The 15,890-nt window shown below is 40.0% G+C and overlaps 1 protein-coding gene across 2 annotated transcripts in view; it reads right to left on the bottom strand.

Moving 5' to 3' along the window:
- SLAIN1 (SLAIN motif family, member 1) overlaps positions 1–13,507 on the bottom strand; it is a 49,487-nt gene extending 35,980 nt beyond the window's left edge. The window contains exon 1 of one of the 2 annotated variants that reach the window (XM_009332041.1): positions 13,366–13,507. The gene's annotated coding sequence lies outside the window, so the exon portion shown is untranslated. The remainder of the gene's footprint in view (positions 1–13,365) is intronic. The other variant, XM_009332043.1, reaches the window with a different exon arrangement.
- Between the last annotated feature and the right edge of the window lie 2,383 nt (positions 13,508–15,890).

Raw genomic sequence — 15,890 nt, 5'->3', positions numbered from 1 at the left:
CAAGGTGCTCTCATGTTCTTCTGCTGAAGATGTCCTATTCCTTTAGTCTATTCATTGGACTAGAGGAAAAAAAATAAAAGACTTATCTAGTGGTTAGTACACTACTTCAGAGAAGGTAGATACGTTTTGCTCCAGTTAATAAGAGAAAACTTTATTTCCGCATGCCACGCAGGATGTACAACAGTTCTCCTAAGTGGACATGTACTATACTGCTAAACAGATATGCTAGCAACAATTCGAATCAAAGATGTAATTTTTTTGCTCAGGAAAACAGGTGGCTGCAGGAAAAATATAGCTAATTACATTTCCTAAATTTAAAATTTCTGGTAGCATGCATAATTCTTTTTTCTTTTGTACATTGCCATCTGCAAGGGTGGTAAGCATAACAGGTAAGGAACCTGCTCCGTAAGTAACACCCATAGAAGGACAATATCTATCCTTCTCTTAACAGTATAGGATAATAATTACATACCAGGTGGAATCCAAGTATACGTGCCTGCTGGGATACAACTTTCTTGCTCATTTATCATAACTAAAAAAAAGATGACATAATTCAAACGTTAACCCTAAACTGCGTTTTTTCTAACCTTACCGGTTAGCCCTGAATTTCCCCTACATCCAAGAAACACCCTTAAACACATTATCGTTTCCCCTACAACTGTATCTACCTGCCATCTTCATTCACAGGTTAAACCTCTGGCAAGAGGGTTTTGCAAGGGAGCTTCTCTGTCGACAGTTTCTGACACCCTGTTCCAGGATGCCACACTCCTTTTTCTTTGCGCAAGTATACCTGCTGCCGACATTGAATCAGACTGGAAAAGCTAAAAGTTAGGCTGAAATTTAGGCCAAAAGCAGCACTTACCCTTCAGGACTCCTGTGGCTTTTTGGATAAATATAGCAGGTGTCACAGTTATGTGCTTATTATGAGAAAGTGTTAACACTATTACCCAAATCAGCGAAAAGATACAAAACCCTTCAAAAATAAATGAAACTGTAAAATAGGTTTTTCATACTTCTAAAACGCCAAACAGGGAAAAAATCCTGAAAGTTTAGGGTTAAGAAAAGTTCTGATAGAGGTTTAAGTGGCTGCCAAATATAATAAAGTATTCAGAATCCACATGCTCATGTAGAATTAAGGTTCAACACCAACCTAGAGTCACATTAAGAAGCACTAACCAGATAGTTATTTCTAGAAAAATGGATAAAATGACATACAGATGTTTGATACAAATACCATTACCATTATCATTACTGTCATGGGGGTCAGGGCTTCTGCAATGACAATTTTTAGCCTAGAGACACTAGTCTCTTCAGACTCCCTAGAGAAAGACTGACTCCTCTTGGCACTAACTCAGAGCACGTTCCTAAATTCAGGCTCCTCTAGGGTGATTTCAGACACCTCGAGAGAGACTCCCTAAGTAAACTTTGCCTTGTGAGTACCTCCCAGAGGTACCTACACTGCAGCGAGAACTACACAAGCATTTAACAAAGAGGCAATCCTTGCTCCTCGCAAACAAGTAACATAGGTGTAAGTTGACAGATAAGGAGAGAGGAGAATGACATTATCAACCAAGAGTACGGTACAACAGGGAAAGCATGAGAAGCACAAAGGACAAGAGACAAAGCACAAAAGTTGGAGAAGTACCATCAATACAATTATTACGCTGCTGCAACATCCTTCTGCCCAAGTCTTACTTTTCAGGGTAAAAGGCACTCTACAGTATCTTTTAAGCATTTCCACCACCAAAACCAGTCATGTCCACAGTAAGCAGAAATGGGCTTGAATAACAAAGTTTGAGATGTTTCTTCAAGCTATTCCTTAAAAACAATTTGTTTCTTCCAAGTAATTATCTCAGATTTACCAGCACCCACATAGGCCAAAAATAACAAAAAGTTTTTTGGACTAAGGCCAACACAACAAGAACATATGTGCCTACTTACAAACTGAAATTTATTTTTTTATTTATAAATAAAGATCCATTTGTGATTACAGTGAAGTATTTCACACCCAGTGTTTCACAAAACGTTAAGAAATAACCATGGGGCACTCTTAACCTTGGCTATATGACTGCAACACATGAAGCAGAAATGACAAAAAAGAAAACTGGTGGACACTACGGAGGAACAGGGTGAAGCAATGATTCCCTCCACCACTCCATCTTGTCTTATTCCATGCTGGCCTACAAATCACACTCTCCCCTGCCTTTCCTGTGGGTTGGGAAGAGGAACAAAGAACATTGAGAAGGTTTGCTAGTGTTTCACAGAGCTACTTGAGGGACATGGTGGACTTCTAGGATGTTAAGATGTTAGGATGCTGAGCACAGTCCTCTGTATTTGCAGGCAACAACACAACAGATGACTCAGTTGCTATCACCCACACACTACAGGTCGCAAAATCCTTCCCTGCACCCATAACAGACTTCTGTTAGACAACTGGTCAGGGCATTTCAAAGACATCAGTGCCGTGTGTATAGACAACCAAACCTAGCCCTGTCTTTCTATTGGCTATAATGGGAATTTAAATACTGTTTGTGTGAAGGTATGCCAGGAGATAGCCTGTCCTCCTTGGCCGGAGGTGAAGGTAACTGGATACAACATGAGGAACTACAGGACCGGACACGAGACGTTATTCAACATAACAAGAACAGGCTGTGAAGCTGCCAAAAGTGACCAACAGCACCACAAGGGATGGCTGGGTCTCACATGGGGTTGAGGGGGGTTCCATGAGAAACAGCTGAACATCACAGGCAGCTGAAGGGGAGCATCAAGGACCTTTGGGGGCAGAGTCCTGCAAGGTCAGCAGTGCCTCGGTAACCCCATCCGTAACACCACGTAAAGCTGAGATGACTTAGGTAACGGCACCAGAAATACCAAATCTGGGTACAGATGTAGCAAAACCAGGAACAATGGGCAAAAGGAATTAGGAACAGGTTGCTTATTCAGGCGAAGACAAGGACAAAGAAAGGGAGGAATCACAACAAATGGGTAAGGAATATGCATGGGAAACAAAGAGAAGGGGGATGAGAGGTGCTGGCCACGTGGAAACAAGCTGCTGGTCAGCCCACTGGTCTGAGCCAGCCCTGCACCTGACCAGTCTCTTTCTACTTCTTATTGAACTCTTCTCCTAACCATTTCTCTGTGCAAAGGGTGCCCTCTGTGCCATGTGTATGAGAGATTCCAGCAAACTTCAAACCACGCTAGCCAGTGAGCAGGACACAAGATCTGGGAACCCGCTGTCAAGCAACTACAGGTCTACAGGCTTGACACTGGAGGGACTTTCAGTCTAGGACAGCTAACAGAGAGGTCTATATGAGTGTGCAGGTGAGATGCCAGCAAACATCAAGTCAGACTAGCCAGTGGATAGGACTGGAGGTTTGGGGGATGGATACCACAGGGACAACAGGTCTAGGGGTCAGCTACCTGAGAGTGGGGGTCTGGGTCTGACACTTGAGGGACTGTAGGTCTGGGCAGGTACACGGGGCATGCATGTATGAGTGTGGGTGTGAGATCTGCCAGCAAGGCTCAGCCTTACAACTGGCTGGACCTGGAATGGGGAAGTGCAGCAGCCTCACATCTAGTGGACTGGAGAGGAGGAGTCTCCTGGGTCTGAGACTCCAACAACTTCAGCTCTGGAGAAATGGATCGGTGCACTCCCTTGCGTCTTGAAGTCTACTGAATTTGGCCACTCTAAACATACCTCATATGTTTAGACAGCTTCATTTAAATACCTATAGTCTGGAGCAGAGCCTACTCTTCAGCACAAAACAGCAGGGGCATGATGCAGTTGTCCAAAACGAGAATGTAATGACATTTGAGGTGCTCCAGATGGTTCAGATGAGTGAGGTTGTTGTGCAGCTCCTGTATCATACCCATCTGACCCATCTGGATATCTCAAGGACCCAAGAGCATGTCAAATTACACTTAGCACCTTTAAGATAAATGAATCATGGCCAAAGTGACTGTGCTATTAAATTAGGTATACTAGACACATGCATAAAATTAGGTGGAATAAATCTGGGCCATAGCATGTTCTATGAATTCACATAATAAATGCCTGAGACCCAAGGACAAGGTACTTACAGTCAGATTCAACAGAAACAGCTCTATGTCTGGCTCTGGTAACTGAGACACACACACAAAAAATCTTTCCATGGGGTTTCAATCACCCAGATTTTCCCCTGTGAAACAGATGCAACACAAAGCAATACCCCATGTGTCTCAGTTAAGACTAGCAGACACATACTATAGCATTTACACCAACTGCTTCACCAGTGTATGGACTGGCACAAAAATGTTGTGCCTAACTATCACAGAAAGATTCAGATCAGCTACTAGTATGTGAAAACACACAAAATACCCTCAAGTGTCCTGCTTGTCCCCATTCTGGAAAATGAACTTAGGCATCTAAACAAATGATTATGAGCAAGGTCTGAAGTGCCATGAGCAAAGAAATAGGAGACAATGAGAAACCATGTCTGAATGAAAGGCATCAGGGCTGTTCTTGCAAAATGCAGAGGATATTCAAGGCTTGTTAAAAGTATAAAGGAGTATTAACATTGGAAGGAATGAGATGACAAGTACTACCCAATTTTTTTTCTAATTAGTGGAGAGAAATGAGTACCTCCAGACTCGGTTCAGACAATTGCCTAAGAATGGAGTGAGACAAGTTTGAAGAAGCCAACAGGCAACTCATCCGAGTCAATGGACAACTAGCTTTTTCCAGGTATCTAACTTTAATTACTGAAGTTAGATTAGATTAATCATAACTTTCAGTACCAACAATTACACGAGCAAGTTACTAATGCTTAACTTACTTAGTCAGAAACAATCTGTCCTCCAGAAGCTGCAGACAAAGCTAAGTGAGAAGAGAAATTAACTGATCTTCTCTCCTGTGCAGCAGGGGATACAACTCATCAACTCTCATAGTGGAATTTATCTGACTACATGAGGACATCTTCATCAAAGTTAGCCACCTCTACCTCTGTGTGTGACCATTTTACAAATGTGCACTTCCAGGTACAAGTCTTCTCATCCTGAATTAATATAGCACAGGTAGCAAGATCAATATCGGTACTACATAATGAAGACAAATTAATACAAAAGAAGCTGGCTTTCTTTCCAAATGTGGGAAAACTTATTTGTTCCAAGTCAGAATTTGCAATGCCCCTCTGCAGCAGCGGGGCACAGAGGGTTGAGTATGTTCAGGCATCAGCTGTACTTCCATGCTTTTACTTTCAAGAAAAAGCTATCCCAAAATGGTGTTACCACACAGATTTCTCTGGTGCTACAAGGTGGGTACAATCTCAGCTCAGCTAGGTGGGTAGAATCAGTTTTCAGGTACTTCACATTGTAGAAGTAGTAATGGTGGTCCAAATTCACCTCGTGTCTCGGTTTACATGACCTTTAAATTGTGGTAAAACAATAAAATAAATAAAATGACAAAATAAATAAATAATGCCTAAGCTATCAGCTCAATGTCACTTTAAAATCAATTGTTACCCCATATCAGTTTTCCATAACATCTCATAGCCAAATACTTCAATCATAAAATAAAATATTCAAGAATATGTTGAAGTCTATTTTGTGACTTATTTTCTTATGATCCTTTAAAATTAGTAAAAATGTTATCTTTAAACTGCTGTAAATGCTTTTCAAAACAAGAATTACCTAGGTTTCAGCTTTTCTTTTTGCTGAGAAAAGTGATTTTTACTCCTGCAGGCAGACTTATACTACTTTTCTCCCTCAGTCTTCTCATTTAATTAAGTATTGAATTACAGTGTTTGATCAAGCCACATTCAAAGACTTTAAGAATGGCTTCGTAACCCCCCCAAAAGTGAATATTCCACAAGAAAACATTTTCTGTAATTGCAAATTTTACAAATATATCCCATCTAGAAGTAAAATTAAGAAAATCACATTTTAGGGGAGGTTCATGAGAGAAAATTATATAAAAGACTTGGGAATTTGATTTTTATAAACTCCTATGTCTCTATCATTCATACTAACTTATCCTCTGTCTTGCAACGTAAGAAAGATCACGGAAATCTGTGAATGCCCAGGCCTCACAAGTATTCAGATGAGAGCTTACTGACTACATTTCATTATCAGGTAGAGTCAAAGAAGTTTTATTGTATTACAAGAACTTTTGCACGATCCCTAGGTGAAAGCAAATTACTGGTGTAAATGTTTTATTTCCACAAAATATGAACAGAGATACGCTGGATGTGGAACACTTTGTAAAGCAACTGCAGATAATCAACTTCTTTCTAATGTATTAAAACGCGAGGTCAGCTGCCAAGGACTGTATAGCATATTGCAGGACTGTGGACTACATCCCAGAAGTAACCAACAAAAAGATACTTAGGGGTCATGGCATAAAACAGCCTGAAGAAAAGCTTCCCAAAAGAGGCAATGCTACGAAGACAAGAACCAAAGTGCTCCCTGAAAGTGAAAATACAGAAATAAACAACATTTTAGTAAAGAAGCAGTGCCACCTCTGCATATCACATGGAGAAGGCTTGCCTACATTCTGAAATGTTATTCCCAGCTCTCTTCTGCAGACATCAAAAATAGGCAGCGAAAGGAAGTCAGCATGTAAGACAAAAGCTATAACAATAATTTGGGGACTAGGAAACAATGAGCAAGACACACAGACTAGCAGGAGCTAAAATGAAATGACAGCTTCCAGGACAGCCCCGTTTTGAAAAGATCCTCTTTTCCATAGAAAAGTATCTTCAGAAGATAAGCTGTCAAGTGCCCCCAGCTCCATTAATAAAACCTAGGTTTCTTTTCAATTTCTGTTGTGGTTTAACCTGGCAGGCAGCTAAACACCACACAGCCATTTGCTCACTCCCCCAGCCCCAGTGGGATGGGGGAGAGAATCGGGGAGGAAAAAAAAAAGTAAAATTGGTGGGTTGAGATAAAGACAGTTTAATAGGACAGAAAAGGAAGGGAAAAGAATAATAATAACACTACAGAAAAAAGAATATACAAAATAAGTGATGTACAATGCAATTGCTCGCAACCTGCCAACCGATGCCCAGCCAGTTCCTGAGCAGCGGTCATCACCCCCCTGGCCAACTCCCCCCAGTTTATATACTGAGCACGACATCATATGGTATGGAACACCCCTTTGGCCAGTTTGGGTCAGCTGTCCTGGCTGTGCCCCCTCCCAGCTTCTCGCTGGCAGGGCATGAGAAGCTGAGAAGTCCTTGACTAGGGTAAGGACTACTTAGCAACAACTAAAACATCAGTGTGTTATCAACATTATTGTCCTCCTAAATCCAAAACACAGCACTGTACCAGCTCCTAGGAAGAAAATTAACTCTATCCCAGCCGAAACCAGGACATTTCTATCCAGGAAAGTAGTTGTGTACTTTGGAAACAACACCAGTGATTAGTATTCTGCTGGATAACACTAATTGTGCCCGTATTTTTAGCGTAACTGTCAGGGTTGATGCTACTACTGTTGGTTTTAGACATACGCTGCATTACAGACTTTGAGCCTATATTGCAAGCATAAATTATTCTTATTTTAAATAAGCTTACTGAAATCCTCACACTAAATTTTACAGTGTTTCTAGCTGTTTAAGCACTCATGATGAGCTCATAATCCCAGCTCAGTAGCTGGTGTGGATTAATAGAACGCATATTCTAAAACGGGACGGGTATCTTCTCAGCTGAGGTAAGATCCAACACCACCTCTCTACCAACCTTTACACAGACCTCAGAATTCAGCATCTTCCTGTAAGTATCATGACAACCAGAAATCAATTCTAAGAAAATATTTAATTATAAGCTGTACAACAATCAATCCCCAAATATGAAACTCTTAAACAGTATGCACATTATAATTTAATAAAAAGTAGAAGTCATATCTAAGAGGCATATGAAAAAGGCAAGGGATATCTGTGAAATGAATAAAAAGTGAAGCGTCTGATCTTCTACACATTTGTTGCCATAAGGGTTTTCAACCAAACACTTCTATCTTGAGGTGTACTGGCAGAATAGAAATGTTCCAGTGCTAGAGAGAAATATTCTATCTGAAATGCAAGCACACACTTCTAAACAGAGTATCAAAACAGAGTTTTTCCCAATTGAAATATACAAATCATCCTCAGCAGCTGTGTTAGAAAATCCAGTGATATCAGCATTTGCCAAACCTCTAAAAACTGCTTGGAATTATGCAGCTGTTACAACAGGTTACGTCAAATAAATGAAATCTAATAGGAACTAACTCCTGTGCATGTATACATGCGCTCTGAGCACTAAGCTTGTACCACAGCAGAAGACTGCTATGCATCCTGTCCTCCGAGATGTCACATTCCCTGAAAGATGCTCAGATGCTGATAGGAGTTACTGTTGCTCATCGCCTTTTAGTATCAGAAACATATACGGAAAGGAACCAAATCAGTCATGCCACTTCTTTCATTCCTTCTAGAGCTTTAGAAATGTTGTTATTTAACAACAATCTGCAAGCTTCGGCACGTTATCATTTGCTACCCCAAAAGCGTTTTACATAAAACTTTCATCTCCATTACATATGAAAAAATAAGGATGAGAAAGCTGTATTAAATTTTATTAATCCAGTCCTGAGCGCTAGAACATACATCTCTGATGCATCAATGGACAGCAAATAAACTTAAACCTATTTTAGAATAATAAAAAACCCCACCCTGCACTGGGTGCAGCACTGGATCCAGCTGAAGCATACAAAATAAAAGCTTTTGTCCATTAACAGTATTTTCTGTTTGCTTCTGCTGTTAACAGACTACAGTTTAGAAGTTCCCTATGACAGCAATTCTTAGTTGATGAAATGCATTTTATATCATAAAGACTCCAAACTAAATGATTTCACTATGAACCCTTGGGAGGGGGAAGTGAATTAGGAGAATGGGACAGAACCTGATCTCTTTCTGTGTAAGCAGCAAGTTTCACATCCACATAAAAACCTTCTGCCTGGGGCCCTACCAGCTGTAAGATTATTTTTACAGGTAAAAAGAATATAGTACTGTGAAATTAAATCTTCCCCCCCAGTTTTTCTTCTGAACACGTTATATGTTTGGATATCAAACTGAACTGACATGTGATATTGAGATCCAGCACAATAAAAGCTAAAATTTCACTGATGAGATTCTTGGGTTTTGTGAAATCATAAGCAATTGGAGAGAAACTACAATGGATCTGTTTCACAACATACCTTATCATCCACAGATGACAGAACAGCATTCATCCTGAAGCACATTATTCATTTTAACAAATGAAGCAGATTTTAATCTTGACTATAAATTACTGCAGCCAATTGCAAAACCTACAAACTTCTGTTGCCTACTCTTTTTAAACATCTGAAGCAGCATTTCTGAATAAGAACTCATCTAAGCCAAACTCTGAATCTAGCCAATACTTCATGTTCTCCAAGAAAGAGGAGTTTTCTGTCTGGAAGGCTGAACTGGATGAGGTACGCTTTGAAGCCCTGCGTAAAAGCTGAGCTCCTACAGACCGACTCCTTGCTAAGCCTCTTAACCCCTCAGTTTATCCACCCGCCTCCTCCAGAGCATTTTACAGAAGTGAAGCTATACAGGGTATCTTCAGCCAGGGTGTCAACCAACACCATCTCATCGATTTCAGAGGAGTTATACCCATCTGCACCAGCTAGGAAGTCTACACATCGCATCTCTCTGCTCACTGGGCTTGATACTGACACAGAATCATAGAATCGCTTAGGTTGGAAAAAGACATATCCCAACATCTCCAAGCACTACCAAGAAAATACAGAAGCTGCCCCACCACACTGTTAAGACTGTGATGTGGCCCTGTTGATTTGAATGAATCTGAAGAGATAAAATAGACAGCAAGATTAAAAACCGAAGGGAAAGGGAACTGACCCTACAGTAGATAGAGAACTGCTGTAAACAAAACAAACCAGAAAGGTTTCAAACAAAAGATGATTAAAGAAGAGCAAAAAGAAAGAAGTGATCCAGGTCAGGCCATAGAGAAAAAAAACAACCAAACAAATATTACCTCGACACTAGAATTGCTCATGCAATATAGGAACAATTCCAAGCAAAGATCTTATCACAGGAGGTTACACTTAACTTTCATCCTCCTTAAAGCTAGCATGCCTAATCCACAGAAATAGGGCTTGTAATAAACCTAGTTCATTATAAACCCAATAAAAGCTTTACCTACATAGTGGTAGACCAGAGGAACGTTGAGAAGCTTGCCCAAGTTCTCACAGCGGTTTACAGAAGAACCACCTGCCGGAGACAACCACTGTGCTTATACCCTTAAAGATTTATGCCAAAATGAAATCTTACTTCCACCATGAAATACTTAAAACAGTCATTTTCACTAGAAAAGAAACAGGCTGGTGAGTACAACAAGGTGAAAGGCTGTTGATGAAACTAGCATCATTTGAGTGATTCTCCAGCCTGAAAGACCATGTAGTCATTGTATTATTTCATTACCTAGGATTGCTTTGGCAGAAGTCTCTCACCAGACCTTTAGCCTTGGTACAAGCTATCCTAATGCTGGGATATTTCAGACAACAAATGAGTACTTTTATGAAAATAAGGATATAATGTAATACGAAAAATTACATGAGCAGGAATAAACAAGCACAGATTTAAAAATCATAGAAGAGAGCAGGAATTAGTTAAAAGTCAGAAAAATAGCCTGACAAAATTTTACTTCTTTTGGCTCACAGCTCTTCTCTCTGTGTGCATTCATTCAGATACGCTGACTTTGCAGACAAAAATCAATTTTTACTGCTTTTTATTTCTATGCGTACTATAGTGCCTAAAGAGCTATGACAATCTAAACTGGGTTAATTTTTGGTAAGGCACCATGGACAAAATTACTAAGTGAATTCTACCTATAAGCCATTTCAGAAATCACAGATTGGTACGTTATAAATGTTTTTTGACTACACATTTAATAATTCTCAACTACATCAGTGTTACCATTGACTCACTGCCAAACAGAAAAGGCACGACTAGATTTCAAAATCCCTTTAAAATGTCCTTTCAAGGCACATGGCTAAAGGGGGAAAACGCTGTTCAACTTAAAAGTACAAAGTTTGAAACTTTAGTACCAGAAAAGAAGAATGCCATTCTTACTGAGTCACTTTTAAAAATAGGATAAAATTATGTATACATATTTATACACATATACTTACTGATAGAGTGGACTGCAAAACAAAACCCAAGGAAGTCAGATTACAGAAAGTTTGTTGTACTTTAAAACAGAATTATTAGATTCTTACGACAATCTCACACCTGCTTTCAAAACTGGAGAAGAATAAATATTGTGAAACCAACTTCTACAAAGTTAAGGTGAGAAATATGATATTTGTTTATTACGTATTATTTGTTAAGGTATAGGTGATAAAAAGAAAATCTTTAGAAATACGAGAGTTAATCAAGTCTAATTGAATTATTAATTAAAACAATTTTAGCATAGAATTGCTGCAGTAGAAACACAAGTCCATTCCATCCTTTAACATACAGCTCCCATAATGGGTTTTAGACGTGGTATATAATTTCTCAGAAACTTTCTACAGAGCCCAGCAAATTCACGAACCCATCACCACAAGTAGAACATATGGATCAAAGCGACTCATTGTCAACATAACTCTATGTGACATACGTCACTCGCTGTGACTCCCGCAGAGAGAGAGATTGAACTGATAACCATAGAATGATTTAAATTTGAAACAATAAATTTGCTTTTCTAACGTCTTTATTGCCTATCAAATTTAAATAATACATTGTAAGGGAAAAACAGGTCATGCATTCCTCTGGCTTGTTTCTACATTCACATTATGGACTTGATTCAGTTGCCCGTACCTAGGTGCGCTGGCCCATCTGAGAGGCCCTTGGGGAGACCAAGATATCATCACAGGAATGGCAGATAGGGCACAGGACCTATGGAAGGTCTGTATCCATCCTGAGTGGAAGCTGGAGGTCAGCCAGGGTAACCGAGGACATCTTGAATGGCACTGCGTGGGGCAAACTCAATGGAGCCTCTACACTGGGATTCAGTGCCAGACTGGGACACCCTCCACCACACAGATGTACCTTCAGGTGACCAGATGGGAGTTGAGTGCCAAGCACCCATTACTGTCAGTGGACAGAGAGAGCTATTGACTTCATCCTAAGGTCAACACCTACACCTCGTCACCTGAGCAGCTCCCCTGATTCCTCTGACTCTATGGACAAAACTCCCATTGACTGCCAAGCACGGACACCCAGCTCACACTACAGACACCTAAAGTCAGGTGTCCAAATCGTGAGCCAAATTCCACCCTAAAGCTAGGTGGGATGATTACCAACATAGGAACCACAGCTTGGTCCACCTAAGTTTAGGCAAATGAGCTCAGCTGCATGTTGCTAGGACAATAACCATTCCAGGATCTTTTACAGTCAATGCAAAGCGACAGATGCCTTCAGAGACTGATTCAGTTAAATGCCTGATTTTGGATAAGACTAATCCACAACCATCCATATCATCCAAAGCATACAGGTACATGCTCAATCTCTCTTAATGACAGCTGTAGCTAGCTTATACAACCATATGCTCATATTGTCGTTAGCTTTCTTTCTTTCTCCTGTCGTCTTCCTATATTGTTCATCTGCATCTTCTTTCCTAGTGAGTTATAAATCTTAAGACAGTATTTCCTACCTTAATCACTCTCTTCAATGACACTTATTACAATCTTAATGGGACCCTAGATAGTAAAAAAAGTAAGAATAATGGTGGCTGATATTTATGCAGAACAAATTCAGCATACCCAGATATAACTCTACAAGTTCACTGGCACCGGACAGCCATCAGATTGATCCCAGTACTTGAGGCTACTCAACAAAGCAGTGCTAGCAGTCAAGTTACAGCTCTTCTTGGTCTGTCCAATACTTAACAAAGTCCCGATACTACATTGGATGTGGACAAATAGGCCTTTGAAAATGTACAGCACCATGAAAATTTTGGCTTTACAAAAAAACAAAAGCACTGTTTTTCAAATCTCAATAGAGATACCAATAGTAAAGTTAGCATCAAAGTTTTCTTGCCAAGAGATCCACTATTTTAAGCAACGGATGAAAAGTGCCAAGTGTAAAAATCATGAGTTATGCAGGGGAAGAAAAGGGTAACGAAGGAGGAGAACGCTTTAAAAAATGCAAGATCAGAAAAAAAAAATCCAAACAATTGTTAGCATTTATGTAGTGGAGGAAGACTTGCATACATAGGAAAAAACTGCATGTCTGCCATTCATAAAGCTTGCTAAACGGTGAAAAACACAAAACATGATTGAAATGCCAGACCAAAAGTGCCAATTTACTAGTAAAGAAATTCAAAGAATAAGATTACCTTGTTCCAACCTAAAGCATAGGGAACGTTTTGCAGCCTCTATCTCAGGACTTGGATGATCCAGAACACGCCTGCACCACTGCAGAGGACTCAGGGATTTCTCTTGAGGAGTGAGAGTCTTGCTAGGCAAGACGTACAACCTTAACCAAAATACACACAAATATCAGCAAGATATGCAATACTTAAAAGTCTACTTCTGTATTCTCAATTTCCTGCCTACTAATAATGTATAACAGCGCAATGCCCTGCAATATGATATTCTAATAACAAAAGATATTACGAAGTAGAAGCGTTTACATTTGTTTTCTTCTTCCCTCCTCAGAAAAGTAGGTGGCAAAATATGAACTCTACAGGTCTGGCATGTCAAATCAAAGTTCAAGGAGACTTCTCAAAAATCTTATATCTCATCATTACCGCAGTCTGAATTCCAGCACTGCCCAGAGTTCAAAGGCATTAGGAGCTGTACACACACCAAAGATGCCATCAGTTTTCCCTTTTATATTTATCTGTACTGGAGATTAGATAATTTCAGTATTTGATTTTACATTTAAATCACAATTTCACTGTTATCTGTTTCACCCTTTTACTATAACAATTTAATCAACTTGTCAGAATGCTGATTATAATTTAATTTTCACACACAGTATCTTCTCCCAGATGAACCAAATGTTGTACGAGTCAGAATTTTAAAGATTAGAAAACATTTGCTGAGAAACAATGAAAATCCAATTTCGATATTCAATCCCGGCAGAAAAAAATGCAAGAAAAGCTAGTGCGTATGCATTATTCTCAGACAAGAGTAGGCAACTAACGAGATGGTCAAGCACATTAGGAAGCCAGGTATCAAAGCAGATCTCATGGAGAAATTCTTGAAGCTGGGATCTGTGTTGCTGCTGTTGCCCTTGCAGATTAGCAGACACAGGCAGATGCCGGATCACCTGGGAGAGCGCAGATCTCCCGGGAAGGCAACTATTCTTGGCCGCTGGAGATGGCTCGCAGCTCCTTGGCCTGACCACTTCTGATCAATGGGGCTGCAGACAGTCAGAGGCAGATTCTCAGGCACCAGCAAAACACTCCACGGGCTGCAAAGGAATCTGGCCTGCACACAGCGGGTGCAAAAGGCAAGAATGAAAAAAAAAGGATTGAGCTCCTCAGAGGACCACTAACAGGTAGCAGCCTTTCACCTTCAGGGTTTTGGCTCAACAGCTACCCAAGTCCCCCAAGAGCAACTGTTCTCCAGTGTCTACTCAATGTTTTGGTTTTTTTTTCCTGTGAAGTTAATCAGCACTCTCTATCCAGCTCACAAGGAATAAACATCCTCACTGCGATCGCTGCCTCTCTTGGCAATCCCAGCAGAGATCAACTAGTGAATTTCTCTGAGGAGAGGACCCCTTTCCCCTGACTTTCTGTGGTGCCTGGCTAGACATTTAAAAAATGATACTGAGAAAAATGAAAAGAAAAAAAAGCTTTCAGGTTTCCTATTAACCTGCAGAAGTGCTTCAAAAGCTAAACATCGGACTGATGAATTCCTAGTGACCAGATGTTTGTGTAAAAAGCTGAACAGCAAAAATAGGTTTGACTTGTCTGCAATGATGCCAATTCTACAGTTTTTTGTAACTGCAGTTAAAAAAAAGGAAAGGTATTTAAGGCCTAAAATTACTAATCAACAACTAGGATATGCACTGGTCTTTGGCTTTCCAGATAGCAGTTTGCTTTAAAGCCTGACATTACAAAAAAGCCCCAAGCAGCTGCCATCACACAGCTGACCTTTCATGGACAACATTTAGCCTTGAACTAAAAACATTCAACAGCTAAAACAACTCACTCTTAGCGGAATAAATTAGTTAACAAATCACTGTTACCAAATTCTTCCTGTGGACACATACATGTGTGACATCAAGGTAAGTTCTGGCCACCCAAAAAAAGTATTCAGGATCGCTTCCAGGGGGCAAATCAAATAGGAAATTTTACTAAGGCACCTAAAACAATGAGGACTTTACCACCCTGAAATGTAAACAGGGAAAACGTTTTGTTTAACAGGACGGGATCCAACAAATTCGATATTCCTTAATGTGAAGGAAAATTAGGAGTTAGAACCAATGTAAAATTTGATTCAAGTCCGGATCGACAACCCCAAAACAGCCCTGCGCAGGCTAACTACACACAATGAAACAGCACTGACAAAAATGTCCATACAATTTGCTGATGACTCTCAAAAGCAATCTTCCAGAACCGCAGCATGTTATTATTTGTACCACAAAGTACACACAACCATCATTCAAGAAATATTTATGGTATTTGCATTAATTCTTAAATCCTTTCTCTGCTACCAAAAGTAAGGATGTTTACTTGCATCTCAGCTGCATTATACGGTATTTCATTCTCAGCTGACGTAAGCTTCACCTCGATTTAAAAGCTAACCGCATAAAAAACTACATTGAAGCTTTGACAGACACTTGAAACAGTTATTTAAATGCAGATAATATATATTTTATTGCTGACACTTTAAAGCAATTGAGCGTCAA

Source organism: Pygoscelis adeliae, unplaced genomic scaffold, assembly GCF_000699105.1.
Source record: "Pygoscelis adeliae isolate BGI_AS28 unplaced genomic scaffold, ASM69910v1 Scaffold98, whole genome shotgun sequence".
In the NCBI taxonomy this organism is placed as follows: domain Eukaryota; kingdom Metazoa; phylum Chordata; class Aves; order Sphenisciformes; family Spheniscidae; genus Pygoscelis; species Pygoscelis adeliae.
Note: the sequence above shows the minus strand (reverse complement) of the source record. Positions and strands in the feature narration are given on the sequence as shown.